This window comes from Buteo buteo, chromosome 13, assembly GCF_964188355.1.
Source record: "Buteo buteo chromosome 13, bButBut1.hap1.1, whole genome shotgun sequence".
Lineage (NCBI taxonomy): Eukaryota > Metazoa > Chordata > Aves > Accipitriformes > Accipitridae > Buteo > Buteo buteo.
The window spans coordinates 16636317-16651477 of record NC_134183.1 but is presented as its reverse complement, the minus strand read 5'-3'; the positions used below and the strand labels follow the sequence as shown (position 1 = coordinate 16651477).

General features: G+C 35.9%; 1 protein-coding gene across 9 annotated transcripts in view; it reads right to left on the bottom strand.

Annotated features, from left to right (window-relative positions):
* QTGAL (queuosine-tRNA galactosyltransferase) overlaps positions 1 to 15161 on the bottom strand; it is a 152882-nt gene that overhangs the window by 51884 nt on the left and 85837 nt on the right. The window contains exon 2 of one of the 9 annotated variants that reach the window (XM_075044881.1): positions 11534 to 11595. The exons of the other annotated variants lie outside the window; for them this stretch is intronic. The gene's annotated coding sequence lies outside the window, so the exon portion shown is untranslated. The remainder of the gene's footprint in view (positions 1 to 11533; positions 11596 to 15161) is intronic. 9 annotated transcript variants of the gene reach the window in all.

The window sequence follows — 15161 nt, the reverse complement described above, 5'->3', positions numbered from 1 at the left end:
GTAGTGCTGGGAGAAAAAAGTTGAATTTGTTTGAACTGCTGTAATGAACCGCCTTGTCCCTCATAGTTTATTACATTCGTAGTGCTTTTCGCCAGGCCATTCCCTTTAAGAAAAACATGACAGTCCTCTGTATAGCTATTTGACCATTATAACAAAACATAAAATTCTATACAAATAGTATTCCCTATGTCATATAAAATTTTAATATTGAGTCTCTGCACTGTTGGATGTGAAACCACCATCTGAAATGATTAAGAGGGTGTGTATTAAAATGGCAACACCTCCTCCTGACATCTCTGGCTACAACAGAGTGCCACAAAGAATGAAATGCAGGGTAAAGACTGCTTATATCAGGCTGCACTCTAGCTAACGTTTTGGGGTTTTTTTTCTCCTTTAAATCTGCTGCTGAAAGGAAATCTGTTTACAAATTTCTAAAGGTAAATATATTAACTTTGGGTTTATAGTCTAATACATATGTACTGAATTAGCTGTGGTTTTGCTTTATTTGAGCTAGCCCATGCCAGCCTCATTGTGCTGGATAATTGAAAGCCAACTATACTGCTGAATATCTCTTATGCGTAGTTGAATGCTCCTAGTAAAACCCAATAGCAAGCACCATTATTCTAGTCTTTTTCAGAGCTTTTATCTGCTAATGACAATGAATTAACCTACTGCTGAAACCAAAAGAATAGATGCTGCAAAGGGAATAGCCTGTATGATTTTAGCATGTCTTACATCTTTTTTTCTTGTCTGTAAGCTGCTAAAAGTGGTCTTTGTAACATCCGTGCCTTAACAAGTCTCTCTAATTTTTGGAGAGTTTCCAGTATTGAAAGAGTCAAGTATTTACAATAGAAGAATTACTCCATCCGGTAAAATAAAGCATTCTGTACTAAGAGGTTGTCTACTTGGCTTGCTATTTATGCTGAGCTTTTACCACAAAAGAAAAAAAACAATCTGCTTAAAGTCATATTAGCAGATACTAAATTGTGATTAGAACAAACAAAGAAATCTGCTAAGAAGCAACACTGACCAATGCTCATGTAATAAGTCTCAAAAATGATCTTTCCATTTGACTTTTGGATATGTCATTTAGTCTTTTCACAAGATGAAGACTGAATAGGTCTTTTACATATTGAGACAGTACCCAAATGAAGGTAACAACTCTGAAATATTCGAAGTTATTACAACAAAATATATATTTACACAGCAATTTTTATCTCAAAGTTCTATGAAAAACAAAAGATGACATAAATGTCCTTTCTGCAATGACAGGACAATTCTACTGTTACAAAGAGTTATAAAATCTGTAGTGTTCAGAAGACTATTTGAAAGTATTATTCATTTTCTGGCTATAAAAACATCAGCTAAGTTTGTGACTTATTAAATAACATTTAATAGATAACAACACTTACAGAATGAAGATAATCATGCAGCCCTGCAATAGTCTGGAAAATCCTCTTTTCTTTGGATTCACACTGTTAACCCTGAGGAACATCTCCTGCTTCAGTAGTAAGGAGTGCCAGCTCTGTGGAAGTATATGCTGCTGTTGGCTGAACATTTTACCAATCTTCTCCTTTCCTACGCATCTTCTTGACAACTTCTCCTCCAACATCATCTCCCTACATGGTGTGCAGCAAAAAAAATAAGACTACCTTGCCTTTTAAATTGGATGATGCTATGTCCACAGTTAACAAAGTAGTCGGTTGTTTGCTTCTCTAAAATTTGCTCATAAAGAGGAAAACAAATTCACATAAAAAGCAACACATGAAACTTTTCCACATACCACCTTCTAAAATTAATGTTCAGCTGGTATGTGAATAAACCTCCTGGCAAGTTTCAACTTCAGCGAATTTTAAAATACAGGTGTTTTGAGAGAGAAACATGAAATATTTTTGAGTGTTCAGGTTTATCAAAAAGTATAACATATCCTACCTACTGATTCTCACTGATTCTCTTTTTCAAATGAATGCTCATGTTATAAAAGTTGTATGCAACTTGGAAGTTGGGGGACATATGAACCTCAGTTAAATGAAAGAAATACAAGCACCTTCTATACAAGCATAGAATTGTAGGTAAGGAGATCATTTCTGGAATTGAAAAGTTCAGCTGTGTGCTAATGTACATGCAAAAGATCCACAGAAGAACTACTAAATATTCATGCAAACTTGCTGTATTATTTCAATACAAATGGTATTTCTTTTGTGTGGTTTTTTTCGCATATAGACTTTTAACATTTAGAGTAGGCAAAAAGAGAAAAATTAGATCAGATTTTAGACTACAGATTCTGATTATTTGATTAACAACTGCAATAGCAGAATGTTTTCTTTAGGAAATCAAAGCAAACTTTACCCTAAATCTCTCCCTTATGTCTTCCATAATATCACAAGTCTTTTGGGGGTATCAAAGCACCAGATGCCTTCCAGTGCCCCAAGAGTGTTTGATTTGCATTCTGTATAACTTCAAAATTGTGAATGAGAGAACAAAGAAAGGACAGAAAATAAAAATCAGTTATTTAATTATTTTAGAAAAATAAATTTCACTGCTAGTGCAAGAAACAGTAACACAACATATTTCACAGGGGGAAAAATGAAACTCTTCTCAGAGTTTTGTTTCACATAAATGGCCTAATACTAGCCTTCTGCACACTGTTTCTAATCTTTTACCCCACAATACACTTTCTCATAATGATATATACTAACGGAGGGGAAAAAAACCCACAGTACCTCAGCAAAAGTTTCGACATACACATCTATTTTTTGATAATGAAGGGGACCTAATATATGTCAAGAACCCAGTGATCTGTTACAACAGTTTGTTTTTCAACAGTGCAGAAGACAAAACCGGAAAGATCTCAACCAATCCTGAGAATATGCAGAAATCAAAATTAAGTGCCCACTAATTTGTAAAAGTCTGAGAAAAAACAGAGCTGAGAGCACTACAAAGATCTTCCCTCATATCTACATTCTCTTGTTTCGGCCTCCCTAATAACTTGTTGATGGGTTTATATGTGGGATTTGATTTTGTAGGTTCTTTCACTGCCTCCCAGCCAACAATCTGATTAACATTTCCTTTTATTTGTGACTGCTTACTCTATAACCAAAACTCTCATAGCACAGGTAGTTTGAAAATCGTATCATATCTCTGAAATTGGGCTCTAAGTATGCATCACTCCTGACATTTATTCTTATGTTAAGTTCTGTCTGAACTTGGCATTCCCCATCACTGGTTTAAATTGGTTACTATTCAGACAGTCAGTCATTCAAGCTACCCAGCACGTTAAAATATTTTCAAAGTCTCAAGAATTCATTGATAAGAAAGAAGGCGATAAATAGCTTAAGATCTTCCAAGTGGAGGCTGGTATGAATTAGCTTCAGGGCATCTATGCTTCAATTAGAACACAAATCAACAATAAAGAGCAAGGATTAGGGCCCAGATTCATCCTAAATCAGAGATGTATAAACAAGCAGCCCAGGCAATATGGGTCCTCTCAACCATAGAGAATGTCTGCCATGGGGCAACTCAACTCATCTAAGATCTCTGTTGCCATCTCTAATGAATACAGTGGAGCTCCAAGAGAACAAGGCTTCTAAATTTACTAGTTCAGGTAAGCACCTTTAAATGGGTGAATATCTGCCTAAGCCTCATGTATCCATACATTTCTATAATCAGACTATTATAATTATCCTCAAATTGATTAAATGAATTTCTGTAATAAGAAATAATATCTAAAAAACCTGCTTCAGTATGCTACGTGAATCTGGTAATAAGCAAAGCACAGCTAAAATGTTCAAAGAATTAAGAGGAAGTCAATTCTGCTACACATATGAAAAATATTTTTTACATTCTTTTTTAATACCTTTTTCTTATCCTGTCCTGCAGAAATATTTACACCTAAAAGGATGCTAGACATGTACTATCTGGCACTCAGCATGTATCATTAATAAATAGTAATGGCATCGTAGAAACGTGGCAGCAAAAAGGGTATGGCTATAGTTCCAAGGAAAAAATATTAATAACTAAAGGAAGCCAATCAAGTCAGAAAAGAAAATGTTGATTTTTCAGCTGCCAGAAAGCTGAACATCAGTGGAGGAAGCAGATGCTAGAATTGTACTTAATGTAATTTAAAATTTGAAAACAGAACAGCAGTTTTGGCTATACTGAAAACCAAACATGGTTATAGCACCAGCTGGGAAGGATCTACTAAGCAGCTCTTGTGATTTATATCTTTGAAAGCTTCATGGGTCACTCAACATAAACACCTTTGTTTGTCATACACATCCTGCTAAAAATGATTAAGATTTAAGTGAGGTTTCAAATGTCTGAATTACAAATTCTGAAAAAAGGTAGTGTAAACCACAAAAGCATAATAACAATGTATCTTAGAAATACTGTATTTAAAAATATTTAATAAACTTAATTTTTCCGTCATTACTTTGTACAATTTAGATAAAATCTTTGATAATTTTCCCAAAACTCCATTAAATTGATAACAAGAACTTTGGACATGCTACTTGTAAAAAAATAAGTTAAAACACAGCAATCCAAGACAAACTTTCAGCAAAGCTTTCTTTTTTCTAATAATCGTTGATGAAAATTATTATGAAGGTTGGTCCAATCTATTCTATAGTAAGGGAAGACACCAGTTTGGACACTCCTGTAGGGAACAACAAATCTCTCTGCCAGCATGGATGGAGCGTTCAGTGTTACAAACTAAACAAATGAGGAGTTTCACTGCAACAAACTAGTCATGGTGACAAATATCTATAACTTTGAAGCTCAAGCACAATGCCAGCATAACAAAACATTAAAGAGTAAGAGCATTAACCAGATCTCCCAGTAAGGCTTTATCCAACTTAGCTTTGTATTAAGCATAATCAATATATTAACAATATTTATTCCTATTTCTGATAAAATATTTACTACTCTACATATCTGTTGCATTAAGACATTATAACTTCTAACTACTATTTTGACTCTAGATATCCACTGAAATCTATAAGAAATCAAGCTTCTAATTAAAAACGTAAATGATTTCTAAACCTGAAGCTCTGAGTCCCTGTGCAAGATGCAAAAAAAGCACATTTCTAGAATTAAGGCACCGCTGCCCTGCAGTATCCCCCGGCACATTTAGAGTTCCTCTCAGCCAGTGCAGGCAATTCTGGCTGTTCTGAATCCACTTCAGAAACACTTACATCCTTCCCTGCATTGCATAAGAAACTCTGCAAATCTAACACTCTGGGAATTAGACTCCTGTGTTTGGTTTAATAATATCCAACATAAGCACTATAACCTCTTTTTGGAAGTGGGGATCTCTGCCCTTTTCAAAACTGCACACTTCTCAGGGAAATCCTATGTAAAATAAATTATAGAACCAGAAGGATCCACATACTGCAGTAACAGAGTCTAAGTTCCAAAATCAGCATAACCTCAGAAATAATCTTTTAAATCCTGATTCAGGAAACCATTAGTTTAGTAGCATATACGTAGGCAAGCTGCATATGTTTAAATATTTAGCTAGGGTGAGATACTGATGAACAGCAATTTTTCACACATGCACATGTTATTGTGCCCAGCAAAATTCTTTGGAGATTGGAAGGAGAAAAAGGCAGCTTTTTAAAGAGAAAATGGATCTTGAAAAATATACAATTCATCTATAAAAGCTATATTTATGTTGCAAAGGTTACCTACACTGTCTCTATTAGCAACAAGTCTTCTTTTCTAATTTGAATTCAGTGAAAGAACTGCAAGTTGTGAACTTCCAAAAACAGCTGAAGCATTTTAGCCACACACCTAGTTTCATGATAATAAACATGTCCTTCCCCTTCAAAAAAAACTTCAAATACTGCCAAAAGACCATAAAACTAATGAGGTATAATACCTTCAGGACTTGTTATTCTGGCACACTTCAACCAACACCCTGTGAAAAATGACAGCAATATCGGACCTATGAAATATAGCCTGTGTTAGTGCAGTAACTGGTCACCGAGGTACCAGCCAAAGAAGAAAGAGGGAACTCCAACAGCAGTTCTCTGGACTCAAACCTCAAACTCAGCAACATCATTTCTAAATACGCAAAAAATACTGACTGGCATGTCTTCCAACTTGTTAATGAAAATGAAAAGAAGAAGAAGACATCAGCTCTTTAAAGGTCATGGAACATGGAAAGACATCCTGTTCAGTTAAAACTTCAATTTATTTTCCTACTTCACTGAAATCTGAGAAAACTTAATTCTAAGAAGTAGAGAATATGGTGCTGTATGTTATTGTTGCTATTTGTTCTGTACAACTGCCATGGAGGACAAGGAAAGAAAATATCCTCTGGGCTGAGAAAAACCTCCCTTTAACAGAAGTACCAGAGGAAATGAGGGAAGTACACTTACTTTAATCCATACACATGCTTTAGCTGCTTCCCTGCACCAGGTGTGCCAAGTTTTTAGCATTGAAGCAAGTGTGACACTTCAAGCACTTTAATTTGAATTAGGTTGTTTATAAAAACCTCTTTCTTCCCTTCATTTCCAAAGGGAACTTCTCACATGTTTCATTCTATACAATGATACTATGTTTATACCAGCTGCCACTTAGAAAAGACATAAAACAGGTTTATAAACAGTATCTGCAAAATGTAAAGTTAAAAAATTGCACAAAGTGGCTGTACAGTGTTTTAAGTTAAATGGAAGATGTTTCTGTTTCCACTTATATCAGTGAAAATATACACTACCTTCGTTGACTTCAGCAGAATTACTGCATCCACTGTATAACTGGATGTAATGTTTATACCTTCTGATCCATAATACATTTCTGACATATCTACAAGATCCTCTGCAGGCAGACATAAGCTCTCTTGGAGAAAGGAGGTATGTTATTTCAGGCATGGTGCCATGCCAAGCCTGGACAAAGGGCTTCCAATCAGGTCAATGAGTCAGCAAAATTAATTCATCACTACTTTGACCTGGGATCATCATCACTGAATGTGTCAACATACCCAGAGCAGAAGGTGTTTCTGCTGATTTATGAGGTCTTCTAAAATGGCCTGTCCAAACACCAGGTCATTTGGACATCAAGAGTGTACCTGAAAGTTTTTAAGAGAGTATAAATATTTTAAAGCACAGCTACGATTAAAAAAACTCCCATTTTCATACAAATAGAATAGAAGAATAGAATAGAATATTTCAGTTGGAAGGGACCTACAAGGATCATCATAGTCCAACTGCCTGACCAATTCAGGGCTGATCAAGTTAAAGCATGTTCTTAAGGGCATTAAATGCCTCTTAAATACTGACAGGCTTGGGGCATTGACCACCTGCCTAGGAAGCCTGTTCAAAAATAACAGACACTTATTTTATCGCCACCAAAAGATAAGTGGACAAGTTTTACTCAGCCTCATCATATTACTTTTGATATTTCTGTGACAGGCTGGTCTTATTATCAACTTCCAAGTTTTAAAGTTTCCAACTTCCAAGCTATCAGTCCAGATAAATTTCTGCACATCCTTTCCCTTAGCATTTGCCCTGCTAATTCCACTGAGCCCTGCTGGCCACGCCACCCCATCCCATCACCTTCTCTGAAGTGCCCGCTCCCACAGCAACCCTGCAGCAGGACTACCGATGGGATGGCAGCAGACAGTAGTTTGCCTTTCATGTCACTCAAATTCAAGTATTCCTTCTTATGCTTGAAATGATCATTAAATGAAGGAAGGGTGTGTCTTCCTGTTTTACTTTAGGGAACACAAAACAAACAAGCTCTCCTTTGAAGTAGAAGGATAGGAAAATAATATGGTCTTCAAAAAAAAGAATAAAAAGAATAAAAGAAAAAAAGGAGAAAACTTGAAGCACAGCTGTTCTGTTCTTTGCATTCTGTTTAAATATTTTTCAGTCTAACAGTCAAACAGTTCAAAATAACATAATGCATATGCTGTACAACAACTGTCAGACCTGGATTATCTCATTTCTGCTGCAACATGAGACCTAGCACCTCTTCACATGAATTGAAATAAATAAAGGAAACTTTTAAGATCAATGCCATGACAAATGATTCAAACTTCATCCTTTCTTTTCCTAAATCTTAGAAAGCTAATTATATCTTTTGATAACAAAATGTTCACTGTAGCTCAGAGAAAATAGTGTATTTATGATCTCAGTATTTTTGCAGAAGCCCACTAATAGAAACTATAATGTTATGGAATTAGTTAACTAATTTTTATTTCAAATAAAAAGATATGTACCTTGAGGGGTTAGTCTATCTTCTGAGCTACACAAAAGATTATAAGGATAGCTATCAGTGATTCAAATCAACTTATTCAAATTAAGAAATACCATGCTTTTTTCCTAAAAATGATGCATTTCCTAATGATGACACTTTACAGTAATTACAAATTACTCTAGCTTCAGGAGTCGTTTACTAAAAATGAATCTCAATGTTTACTCTACTAAACTAAATATTGCAAGTCAGAAGTACTATGAAAGAAGAATGGGTACATAGAAGCTTGTTACTCTTGGACTGCTGTGTTTTAACAGATGTTATTTTCGCATGGTGGCAACTTTAAAAATCTCAAATGAAGTTTTTTCAATGATGAACACTGATACAGAGGTTTGCTTTTTAAGCATATTTCATGCATTTCATTTCTTCGCTTTATGAAAAAAGGTCTGGGTCAATGTTCTTTTTGTTTAAAACAAACCATGCATAGTTTTGACAGCACCTTAGTGCTTCACTAATTTTTTCAGTCTTATCACCTGTTGTCACAATAGTCTTGTCTTTCTAAATTTTTCTAGACATAATTTATTTTCTTAACTTACTAAGAATAAGGTACGTAGTTTGTATACTCCAATTCAACGTAATTTCTCATTAGCCAGCTGCAATCAGAAGATGTCCTTAGCATTGCAGCTGCTTCACAAATCCAACAATGATTTTAAACATCAATATTTAAAATAGCAACAGAATATAAAATCCAAAATCCATTCCATATTAAAAACCATAATCTTGTGCAGGAATGTCCTTTATGTTCTAAATATTTCCATTTAGTTGAAATAAACCATTCTCTTGACAAAAACGTGAAACCAAGGCTTTTTCTAATGCAAGAGAAAACTAAGAACTTTTATGCTTTACATTTGAAGCTCTTCCTGACTGTGCAGTTTCGAAACCAGTTTCAGCCATTCCAGTCAATGCTGCACTGCTCCTAAATGAGCCCTTGGACTGCAAATGAACCCTGCAGCTTTAAAGTAATTGCAGAAACATAGAAATGTATTGTACACTACTATGTGGGCCTGTACTATAATTCATTTTCAACAGTTGGAGCAAAGTATGAGCTTTTTACAGCGTATTACTTTGCCATTGTTGTTGCTTTTCATAAATAAGATAAATTGTCCTGCAACACACTGGCCTGTGTCCTACAACTCCAAGGCAGTCCAGACCTTGGGTGGTGGGCTGACCTTGGCTGCCTTCCAGATGCCCACCAAGCCGCTCTCTTACTCCCTCTCCTCAGTAGGATGGGGAAAAAAAGAAGGTGAAAAACCTCATGGGTCAAGATAAAGGCAGTTTAATAAAGAAAAAAGAAAAAAAAAAAAAAAAAAAAAAAAAAAGACTGATTCTCTACTTCCCACCAGCAGGCAATGTCCAGCCACTTCCCGGGAAGTGGGGCCTCAGTACACATAGTGGCTGCTTTGGAAGACATGCCACCCTTCTCTTAGCTTTTATTGCTGAGCAGAAGTGATATGGTATGGAACATCCCTTTGGTCAGTTGGGGGCAACTGTCCTGGCTGTGTCCCCTCCCAACCTTCTGCCCACCCCCAGCCTACTGGGGGTGGGGGGAAGTTGCAGTGACAGCCTTGTTGCAGTGCAAGCACTGCTCAGCAATAGCCAAAAACCTGGTGTGTTATCAAAACCCTTCCAGCTACAAATACAAAGCAGAGCACTATATGGGCTGCTATGAGGAAAGTTAACTCCACCCCAGCCAGACCCAATATACCTTGATTTGCGCTTAAAAAAAAAAAAAAAAAAAAGGGCTTGTGCATTCTGTCCGTAAAATCAAGCCATCTCCTTAAGCTGCTATGCTTCTGAATATTTGCAAAGTTTTGGGCCCCCCACTACAGGAAAGACATTGAGTTGCTGGAGCGTGTTCAGAGGAGGGCAACCAAGTTGGTGAGGGGCCTGGAGCACAAGTCTTATCAGGAGCAGCTGAGGGAGCTGGGGCTGTTTAGTCTGGAGAAGAGGAGGCTGAGGGGAGACCTTATCGCTCTCTACAACTACCTGAAGGGGGGTTGTAGTGAGGTGGGTGCTGGTCTCTTCTGTCAGGTGGCTGGAGATAGGACAAGAGGAAATGGCCTCAAGTTGAGGCAAGGGAAATTTAGGTTAGATATTAGGAAAAATTTTTTTACTGAGAGGGTTGTCAAACATTGGAATGGGCTGCCCAGGGAAGTGGTTGAGTCACCATCCCTGGAGGTATTCAAAAAGTGAGTGGACAGGGTACTTCAGGACATGGTTTAGTGGGCATGGTTAATGGTTGGACTCGATGATCTTGAAGGTCTTTTCCAACCTAAATGATTCTATGATTCTATGAAATATTTGAAGTTACTTTGTTAGTAGTTGATATCAGTGAGCAAAACCATGAGGTTTTTGAATGTTTATCTAAAAATGAAAAGCTCGGCTACATATTTAGCCTTCATTTAAGAAGAGTAAATAGCTTCCCCTAAATTCAGCAGAAGACAGAACGTGGTGCTAAAATCTCAAATAAGTAACTCAAGATCTGGTGACAGATGACAAGTTTCAATCCTGTAAGGAAAAAATTCTTTACTTAAAAGAAAGGCTCTTGGAACTCATAGATGATTTATGTTACCCTTGGGCATTTCTCTCTCAGTCTCAAAGTAAAAAAGAAATTGTTAACACAAACTTCTGATCAAAGAGCGTCACTAGGAAACAGAATATAAATTTTTCTTTTTGTGTTTGAAAAGGTAAAACATCAGTGTCCTCTGAGGAAAAAGAAAAATAATCACAGTTATAATTATGAAAGAAAGATTCAAAGATAAAGGAAGATTAAAATTCAGGTCTGCTGCTAGATATGCTGTCAGCCTCCTATGCAGACATTCCACACTAGAAATGCCAGACACTGTTCAGGTGCAGACTGCTGAAATCTCTCTCAGATGACAATTTTAGTATCTAACCTGTATGCAACAAAACCAAACTATATTCAATTTTCAGTATGGAATAGGTAACCAAAGCAATACAAGGAGAGAGGAGGAGAGAAATGCAGGAGGGGGGAAGGTGATGGAAATAAAAGCACCCTGCGGAAGACCAAAAGCTGCAGATAGGACTGCAAGAACTTGTAGAAAAAACCTACAAGGCTGAAGAAATTGCTTACTTTTGCTTTCTTTATGCTTTATCTGGGAAAAAAATCAGATTTTGCATGGGTAAAAAACTAGACTATGACAAGAAATATCTGCTGCTTTCATTAGCTTATCCCATAACAGAAACAACTCACAAGACCCCAAGTCTGCCTATCTACTCAACTCAAGAGAGGTGATGTTGTGTATAAGGCTAATACCTTTCAACATGTTCCAACACATCTCGTAACTCCACAGTTGAGTCTCATTCACATGAAGTCATCTTAAAGAAAAACAAAAGTAACATGATATACCAGTTTATTTTATAAATGTCTGCATTTACAGACTAAAACATGTGGATTTGGTTTTAATTTAATCTACACAGTTTTATTAATGAGCTTCCTAAATCCATCCTAAATCACCCTACATCAAATAGATAGCTGTAAATTAGTTTTAATACATTTTCTCACTCATTGCTGAGCTGTAGAGGCTATTAGAATATACAATAAAAATCTCTTTTACAGATTTCATATGATAAACAGAACATGGAGAGAATCATTTCAATCATTACTCAAAAATTACTTCTTTTCCATTAACATTTACTTTTTTCTCTGAAAGTTTATGATTCACCAAAAGCAGAAACAACAGATGAGTAAGGAAAACAGTCAAACAGTTTTTATTTGTCTTTTCATAAACATTGCCTCTCAATAGAATCTGCTTGAACCTTAAGGTTTGGCCCAGTATGCAACACATACCTAGTAAGAGGAATTGAAATACTGGTCTGACAGAAAGAGTCACAGTAGCAATTTACGAAGAGAACCGAGGGGATGCACTTGCATGGAACATATATTTGGCATATACCAAAATAAATCCAACCAAACATAAAGCTTGTTCACAGTTACGCCTCATTTAATATTTGAATATAGACCACATGTTTGAGGATTAAACTGGTGAACACAATCTGTCTCTTCCAGGAAACAGTAATGTAACAATCAGGCTATAGAACTGTCAATTACTTCATATAGACCAGCTGTGCATGAAGCATGGTGTGCTCCAAAACACAGACCATTATACAAGAAGATCTTCTGTAACAAGAGCCTCAAAACACACCCACGTGTAATTGAGCCAGTAGTCTTTCCACAGGAGGAAAAAAAACCCAAAAACCCTACACTCATTAATACTGCAAAGAGGACACCCACTACTTTTCAGAGTTCTCCCAGTCTGAGGTGGACTTCAAATAGCCCTTTTTTCATTCAATACTTCATTTACTGGGAGTGTCTTTTTTTATCATTTTGTATAGGAAAGAAACTAAAAAAGGGAAATTGCACTTGTACTTTTCCATCTACTTTATTGCTGCCCAAACTATGTTTCACCAGACAGCAAGCAGACCTCTATGAAGAAAACAGCCTGCCAAATTCTAGAATTACAGGTTAAAAAATAGACACGAGCCAAATGAGCAGCACAGGATCCATAAATCTCAGGCAACACTAAATTGAACTGAGGCTTATTTTTCCTTTTGATCTCACTCAGCAGATTAACCAGGCTTTTCAAGCGATCAGTACCTAATACTTTGAAAAAAGACACACAGAAAAGCTGACAGATTTTATAATTCATTTCTAATACTTGTGCTTTTTTCCAACCCTTTTCAAGAGTTGATACTTGCACATGACTTTAGAGATATATAGAAAAGATGGATAGTAAATCCTGATAGGGAAAAAGGCCCCTATTGCTTCTGGTCTTGCACTTCTAAGAAAGTAAACGTTAATGTTATGAGTTGTGTTAATGACTTATGTTAATAAGTCACGTTTAATCATATATGTTTTGTAAAAAGCTTCCAGGCAATAACAGCTGAAGCAAAAGCCACAATCTTGTTTATGTGGGTGCCTCTTCTTCCTTTAGAAGACAAACTTTATCTATAACTAAATCAGGTTGTTAACTGAACTACAGAAATAAGTCAATGAAGTCTTACAGTTAGGAATCAGAATGAAGTGGAAGAAATAACCACCGGTACAATTCCGACAGTCACAACAGCCTTAAAGAAAACATGACTCACAAAGTTACTAAAAAAAAAAAAAATCTCTTTTAAATAATCAAAAGCTTATTTTTGGATACACATTGATTTTCATTATTTGAAGCGTTTCCCTGTAAAAGCTTGTCTTATGTGACTGTGTTACGGGAGCAGGGTACAGTTCCTTCAATCTTTTTTAAAACTGTTCCTTCAATCTTTTTTAAAACTGTTCCTTCAATCTTTTTAAAAACTGTACCAAAAAAGTCTCCTGCAGTGGAGAATTCAATTTTGTCCTTCAAATCACCTGACTTACTAAAGCAAACATGCATAAGGTTACATAAGCTTATGTGTAACATAACCTTATTCTGCATACAATAACCTTATTCTGCACATAAAACCTTATTACATAACAAACATGCAACAGTAAAACGGACACATTTTAGAAATGTCAGCCTAAATATAAAGACGTACATGATTTTGTGTAAGAATACACCTGCAAGACAGAATTGTTGAAATTCTGTTCCAAGCTGGCACCACAAGACTTTTAAGTCTAAAGATCTGGTGCTCATGAGTAAATATTTTTACTTACAAGCAGTATTACTGCCTGTCAAACAGGTGCTTATGTTTTTATTTTATAATAAATGCTACAGGAATACACTCATGACAGAAAAAGGCCATGATAAAAGCACATACCTCATGTTCCAAAATTATACTTTCTGTTTGCAGCATTTGTATTCATCTCCATATATTTCCAATCCTATGACAAAAGTTTGTGATACTAGAATAGGGCCTAAAAAGAGACTTGGAATACTTACTGAAGTATCACTTCAAGAAATGAGGTAAACATTATATTTCTATTATGAAACACTGACATGAACGGTTCAAATGCAATTTCACGCAGGTCAGAAGTATGCCTTCTCTCAGTAATCAATACAGAGTTAGAATTGTAGGCTGTAGACTTTGGCAGCTTCTCCATGTCACACTGTGGCAAGCATGATCTGAAAACTCTGAACATAATTCAGTATTGAGACAGGAAAACAGATTAGAAATGAAAATCTTGTTCAAAGTTGATACTTACGCCAGACCCACCAAGTTGCTTAGAGAAAGCTTTATACAGAGAGTTAAAGCTGCTTTGTTAGGCAGCTTTAGAAATATTTTGAGCTGTGGGAATTCCTCCCCAGTTCTCCCTTCTCCCCTCCCTTTTTTAAATAAGAACTTTTATGAACAAGTATTCAACTCCAAACTTCAGAAAGCATACAGGGCCATTGGGTCATGTGCATTACAATGCCTGATTCATCATGTATTTATATCGTAAATTATGTTTCACTATAAGAAAAATAATTCCCTGTCAAAATGAAAATGCTCAATTTTGACAGTTAATTTATAAGCCTGACCAAAAAATAGACCCCAGCCAAAAAGCCTCATTAACTTAATTTTATCTAATGCATACCCATATGGAGGCAGAGAGGACAATTACAGATTCATAATTTTATTATCTGGATAAGAAGATTATTTTTTAATAGGTGAAGAATGGTCTTACACAGCTATAAACATATAAAATGTAAAGATACTGGACTACTAACCACAATTGTATTGGTTACATCAATTTGGTTACATATTTTAGTAATCTTTTTGGGTTTTCCTCATGAAATCTAGGCTACTACCTTAGTAGTTTTAAGCTTCAAGCTATCTCAATTTTTCCCTTAGAATATTTTTGTATGGAAAAGAAATATTGTATATTACCAGTTTTATTTTGTATTGTTCCCTTTCAAAATAATAGAAGATTTCTGGGGCCCTGCTCTCTCCAAAGCAGAGAAAAGTAATGTGTGAATAAATCAAGT